General features: G+C 38.7%; 1 long non-coding RNA gene across 1 annotated transcript in view; it reads left to right on the top strand.

Moving 5' to 3' along the window:
* Window positions 1–6,641, top strand: part of LOC121489041 — a 50,393-nt gene extending 43,752 nt beyond the window's left edge. The window contains exon 3 of the long non-coding RNA XR_005987248.1: window positions 6,081–6,641. This is a non-coding gene — a long non-coding RNA (uncharacterized LOC121489041). The remainder of the gene's footprint in view (window positions 1–6,080) is intronic.
* The last annotated feature ends 588 nt before the right edge of the window (window positions 6,642–7,229 follow it).

Consider the following 7,229-nt stretch of genomic DNA (forward strand, 5'->3'; position numbering starts at 1 on the left):
TATAACGGAGTGCCTAGTGTTCTGACAACTCTCGCACATCTAGTGTGCCCTTCCTCTCTCAGGTTTGCTCTCTAGTTCTCATTCGCTGGAAATGTTTGGGCTCTCTGAGAAGCTCAGTGTCTCTTTACAGTGCATCTGATCAAAGGTATGACCTTAAAAATTAGAGGTTATAATTCTAGTTTTGGAAATAAGAAAGTAGACAGAGATGGGGGTGCCTGGGTGGCTCTGTCTGTTGAAGGTCAACTCTTGATCTTGGCTCAGGTCTTGATCTCATGGTCTTGAGTTCAAGCTCCATGCTGAGCTCCATGCTAGGTGTAGAGCTTACTTTATTATTTTTTGAAGATTTTATTTATTTATTCATGAGAGACACAGAGAAAGGCAGAGACACAGGCAGAGTGAGAAGCAGGCTCCCTGCAAGGAGCCTGATGTGGGACTCCATCCCAGGACCCCGGGATCATGACCTGAGCCAAAGGCAGATGCTCAACCACTGAGCCACCCAGGTGTGCCATGGAGCTTACAAGAAGAAGAAGAAGAAGAAGAAGAAGAAGAAGAAGAAGAAGAAGAAGAAGAAGAAGAAGAAGAAGAAGAAGAAGAAGAAGGAGAAGAAGAAGAAGAAAGAAGAAGAAGAAGAAGAAGAAGAAGAAGAAGAAGAAGAAGAAGAAGAAGAAGAAGAAGAAGAAGAAGAAGAAGAAGAAGAAGAAGAAGAAGAAGAAGAAGAAGAAGAAGAAGAAAAAGAAAGGAGGAGGAGGAGGAGAGGAGGACAAAATAAAATAAACTAGTAAGGGACACTAGGAAAGGAAATGAGACTCTCAAACAAAACAAAACAAAAACTGAATTCCTAGAAATATTGCATTGATTAAATGTAAGTGGTATTCCAGGCGCTTCTAAATACATCATATGTTCTAACCAAATTAATTATTCCTAATAACCTTGTAATGTGAGTATCATGTTCCCATTAAAACATTGAGACACAGAGTTTAAGTAACTCTGACCAAGTCACATAGCAAGTATGGAGACAGGATTAGGATCCAAGAATTTGACTCTAGACATCATGTTCCGAATGATTGAGCACTATGGCCATAGAAAGAGAAAATGCAATAACATGATTTTTATGGCTGTTTATACAAAGATTGGTATAACAATGGGTGCCTGCATGAGTTACGGAAGGTAAGTTATGGAAGGATGGGTACTAGTATAAATACTACTTCTATGTTTTTAATAAAGATAGCGTAGGAAAAAATAAGTTAGATCTAAATATTTAAAAACTCATTCAGAAAAACCAAAAATGGATAACAAACTTCTGATGATCTTGATTTTGAGACTTTGACTCCACCTTTGACTTTGGGGTGAATGTGTTAATGAGATGATCCATTCCATTTGGAAAGCCAGTAATAGATTACAGAGAATAAATTTATCCTGAGACTGAGAATTTCAAGTCTGAAATGTTTATTTTGGTCAATCCTAGCCTTAAAAACCATGACTTTGAAGTCTGGATAAATATATTTATCTAGAAAAAATAGTTATTTACAGGTAAGTACAAGATAAGAGATAAACTGGAAGAAGCAATTGCTAAGGTGTTTCTCACCAGTCTGCTGTCTGCAAAATAAGTGTCTGTGAGTGTGTGTTTGCACACACGCATGTGTGCACATGGGTTTGTGCCATTCATCTGGAACAATTGTCTCAGTTTTTGGTTCTGCTTTGGAAGCTAAGGAATGTGTTGAGTTTTGGAATTCCTTTCATGTGGAAGGAATCCAGCTCCTGAGGACTGTTGATGATGGACAAACACTGCACAGAAAGACCATAAGGAAGACTTCCATTTTCAGTTTACTTAAGTAATCTTGATAGAAGCACCCAAATATAGTGTTTTCTACAAGTATGACAGGAGCTTCTCGGGTCAAGACATAAGCAGTTGACATAAATTCCCTTTTAATTAAAGTGTATTTTCCCAGGCACATAGCTTGCTAACAATCTTCAGTGTTTTCTACTTTGGGGTATCAGATACCGTTTTTCCTCCTTTGTGTTGCAATACAACTTTCTACAAAAAATATATATATATATACTCTGTGATATTGAAATGCTATGAAAACAGAAACGGTATCATGGTCATTTTTCTGTTATTAGCACTTATTGAAACCTAGTGGTCAATGGAAAGACAGCTGAGTAAATAGATGCCTGAATGAATAATACACGAATGACATGCTTTTGTCTAGATTTGGAGTGAAAGCAGCATCTTTTTTATTAGATTCAGCAGTCCCTAAATATCCTGTCCCCATTTAGATGTCTATTAACTCTGCAAACATCATCTATGCATATTGTTGGGGAAGGAAAGGGATTTGAATGTTCTGTTTCATAAATGATCAGAATAGGAGACAAAGTTAATAATTAGGAGCCAGTGTGAAGACACTAGAGGTGGATTGTCGTGGACACGACCAGAAGAAAGTGAAGTAGGACTCCATTCTGTTATTGTTTCTTTTCTTATGTTTCTCTTCTCTTCTCATCTCTTCTCTTCTCTCTTTTCTTTCCTTTTATTTTATTTAAGTTTTTTTTTTAATTTACGAGGGAGAGAGAGAGAGAGAGAGACAGAGAGACAGAGAGAGAGGCAGAGACACAGGCAGAGGGAGAAGCAGGCTCCATGCAGGGAGCCTGACATGAGTCTAGATCCTGGGTCTCCAGGATCATGCCCTGGGTGGAAGGCGGTGCTAAACCACTAAGCCACCGGGGCTGCCCCATTTCTTTTTATGTTAATATTCTATCATTCTCCAACTCAAAATTTCCCAGTGGTTTTCCATAGTCTTATAAATGACATCCTAACCCTTTAACCTGGCTTAGGGACCTATACTTACCCTGGTCCCTGTCCAGGTCAATGGCCTTATCTCATTCCATATCTCATTGTGTTCCCTGCTCTCTCTTCAAGGCTTTTGTAGGAGCTCTGCCTGGAATCCTTCCCTCTCATCTTCATTTTCTAGGATCCTCTCCATCTTCAGGTGTCAACTTCATTAATTCCCCAGAGAGGCTTTCCTTGAACATTTCCCAAATTAATCTCCCAGTCACTCAGTATTATATCATCCTATTTTAATTCTCTGCGTAAATCTCAACATGTTGGAGATGCCACATGTTTGCAGCCCAGGTAAGGCCGAGTCTCAGGCATCTCAGTCCTGATACCAGGTATGCAGGTGAAGAAGCAATCCTGGAAGTCTTCCCTCCAGTCCTAGCTTATATTTCAAGCATTCGTGTTATTCCGTGGAGCAAAGAGCCATCTACGTATTTTCAGAAGTCCTGACTTACAAAATTCCTAGGTTTGTTAAACACAAAAAGGAGCTAAAACATTTATTGGATAACAACCTGCAATTTTCTTGTTATCTTAATGTTTTTAAAAGTCTCTGTCTCCCCACAAGAATGCCGGTTCCATGATGGCATTCATTTTGTTTACTGCCATAATCTTTATACCAGTGCTTGGCACATAGTAGGTGTTCCATAAATACCCCCTAAATAACTAAATGACTTACTTTGTTAACTGAGCTGGATATTTTTACATTTTTTAGACTCATCAAACCCATGTGACGATTCTGCATAATATTATCCCCCTTTTACAGGTGAAGGTACTAAATATTAGAAAGATCAAATAGTTTTCTCAGGCTGCAGAGGTAATAAACTATACAAATAGGATGTGAACTAATTCTACTTTGAACTTTGTCATGATAGTCTCACAAAATAAATTGTTGAGTTAACCTGCTCTCCAGATATACCTACAACTTCAAGGAACAGAATGCTGAGAAGCACAGAGTCTGGAGCTGGACTACCAGGTTCAAACCCTAGCTCCTACACATTTATTTTGTAATCTTTTTTCAAGTTTCTAATTTCTAAAATAAGAGTTATAAATTCTAATACCCAGGCTGGTTTGAAGACCGAATGAGTGAATATAACTAAAACCTTTATACCAGGGCTTGGCACGTGATAAGAACTCTGTAAACACCACCTTCATTATTACTATTATTGTTGTATTATATGATATTTATGAGTGGCTCGATATATTCCCTAATAACCAGACATTATTAATAAATATTTGCTGATATTTTCTATGTAAACCGTTTTTCATGGCATAGGTCAAGCATATTATGTATCCATGTTATAAATTGAATGAGTGTAACTACAGGTCAGGTATCTCATTTTCTGTTATGTGTGGCCTACCTGAATGGGCAACATGTGAATTTTTGTCATTGTAGTTGTTAAGTAGGGAAAAGTTTTCTCTGAAATTAAGTGTTGTATGCGTGGCTTAGACTTGGACACTGTCTTGGATGTGATCTCAGTCAGTTCTCTCATGATTTAAGTAAGGACACCGATGACAACAGAGGGACAAGGTCTCATTTAATGTCACACAGGCGGTTCGTACCTGAGCCAGAGCAAGAGCCAGGGTGGCCTGAGTCCCACCCTGGTGCTTTCCAGCCCACTCTGCTGCTGCCCTGCCAACAAGTCATTGTTGCTAGAGAAAAGCTTTTCCAGCTAAGTGGTCACTCAAATGTGTGCAACATCTGCTCTGCACTCGATGTGGGGTGGAAACTCAGCAAGTGCCCATTGAGAGCCGTACATTTACCCTTCATCAGCAAGGGCTGTAATAACAACTCCTTAGCAAGTTAGAGAAATACCTGATTCTTCTAGGTTAATCTCAGGTCATGAGGAGCAGTCCATACTTAGAAGAAATTGAGGATATTGAAGGATATGAGATGGATTTAAAAGAGTGTGCCTCTCTCATGCCTCCTGAGACTGTAATTAGTGGCCTGAAGCTACTGGCCACAGCAGTCTGGAACTTCGTACAGCAAACAGCTGCCTTCCTTTTTTAGGAAGAGTTATATAAGGCATGCAAACCACATGGATTTCCTTTGAAGCAGCTAGAACTTTTGTCAATAGCATCTTTTATCTCTCTCTTTCCCTTCAAGCCCTCTGAGAAGAGATCTTATCAAAGAGGGAATCAAAGGAAGCTTCTGGTGTTACTATTTCCCAGACTAGTTTCTGGAATTCTTAAAACAGGGAACCAGATTTCTGACAGTCACGATGTGGTTTGCACTGGTGTTTGCTCCCCGATGATCTCTCCATAATACCTTCAGGCTGTGTTGGACAAAAGCCAAACAGAGCTTTGACCTATGCCCTGTGTTTTCAGGAGTTGAAGATCCATGTCATCCTTATGGACATATAAATACTGCTTGTTCTTCTCTCCCAGAGGTGTATTTGTGCACTCACAGGTAAATACAAATAGGCAAACTACCCATCTTTCTACTTTCTGCAGAACTTTAAAAATGATTCTACTTTGACATAAGAACTTCAAAAATTCTCTGTTTCAAAAATCTGGATTGCCTTTTAACGATATCACAGAAGGAAATAAACATGACAATATTGCCAAAATAGCTACTGCTCAACACAGAGTTTTGATGTGATAGCATTGAACAAATAGAGCACTGTCCAGGGAAACAATTTTTTTTCACAAATATCCCACTTTTGAACTTAAAATGAGTCTCTAGTGTCAAAGTGTTTTATTGTTGAAAAATATAAATCAGCTTAGAGGTGGACTTCAGTCAGGCTTCTTGGTCGTATTCAGCAAAAAAGTATTCTGGTGAGGCACCAGGGTGGCTCAGTCGTGTAAGCACCTGCTTTTGGCTCAGGTCATGATCCCAGGACTCTGGGGATGGGTCCTGCTTTAGGTTTCCCACTCATTAGGGGGCAGACCCCTTCTCCCTCTCCCTCTCCTTGTGTTCTCTCTCTCTTTCAAATAAATTAAAAAAAATAACTTTAAAAAATAGAAAAGTATTCTGGTTAAGAAAAATAATATTAGAGAACATAGACAAGAAGGGTGAGGAATGTGATTCAGTCTATGTGTACATCCACAGGAAGGTAATAATGTCTCATACAGGTAATGCTAGTGAAGACCCTCCTGTGTGCTAGACACTGTTTGATGTGCATTAACACATTCAACCCTTGAATCAGTATTGTGGGATAGTAACTATTAATATACCTTTTTTCTTTTTTCTTTTCTTTTCTTTTCTTTTTTTTTTCCTTTTCCTTTTTTTTTTTTTTGTTTTGTTTTTCAGATTAAAAAACTGAAGCAGGCTGGTTAATGTTTTTGTCCAAAGACTTTGAACTAGTAAATGGGAGACCTGGGACAACAGTAAAGACCACATCATAGGAACATCCTTCTCAGGATGCCAGTTCCTACTGTCTACCATGAAGCACTTCTCTCACCACCATCTTTACTGCCCCTGGGCACTGGGCTCTTGGCTACCACGTTGCACCTCTTATTCCAGATTCAGGTCTCGGGTATGGCTATCTCATGTCCATGTCCTGTCTTCAGGGGATCGAGAAGCAACTATCCAGCCTCAGATGGTTGCACTCATGCAATAACATATTTCTCAAAACTAGGAAAGAAGTTCAGATGCCTAGAAGCCAAAAGAGCACAACAGTCACTGTTCTCGCTTACAGTAACTACTAATAACGTTGGATGAAAAATCAAGACCTACGTAAAGATTACTATACAATTTAGTCAAATTGCAACTGTGGATAACATTAATTGATAACAAATGTAAATGACCTTGTTTCTAAAAGAGACCATTTTGATTTCTATCCCAAACATAAACAATTTACAATCAGTAAAAAGAAAAGCTGAGGAGAATAATTGTATGCCTTGAATAAGTTCTTTAAAACTTGTTGAGAACCAATACTATGGGACTTTAATTCGCAGCAATTTATTCCAATATAAACTCAAATGTTAGATAATGCCAGACGTGAATGGAGGAAAGGGCTGAGAAAAAGAGTGAGCAAGCGAGATTTCTACTGCAAAATGCTTTTGACATGGTCCAGTTACTGCGTCACGACTTCATGTTTCTTAATCTTGGCAATAGAATAAAGTCCTCAGCAGAAGGACTTTTTTCAAGTCCAAAAACATGACACTTCAGAACTCTAACCATAACTTCTCTTTTTATGTCTACGGGATTTACAGTGTTTGCAGATGGAAGTAATTTAATACTGGGGTGATCTTTCATCTAGCCTGTTCTTTCAGTGACCTTATGTTTACTATAAGAAAACACCAACAAGGTGTCTGATTTCTTCATGGAAAAATGGCAACTATTTAAAACAAAAGGATTTTGTCCGGGAGAATCATAAATCTTTCACTGTTTCTGTAATTTAACCAAAAAAAAGGGGGGGGGCTCATTTGTTCTGTGAGGAGTGTTTGCCTGAGAGAC

Source organism: Vulpes lagopus, chromosome 4, assembly GCF_018345385.1.
Source record: "Vulpes lagopus strain Blue_001 chromosome 4, ASM1834538v1, whole genome shotgun sequence".
NCBI classification, from domain to species: Eukaryota; Metazoa; Chordata; class Mammalia; order Carnivora; family Canidae; genus Vulpes; species Vulpes lagopus.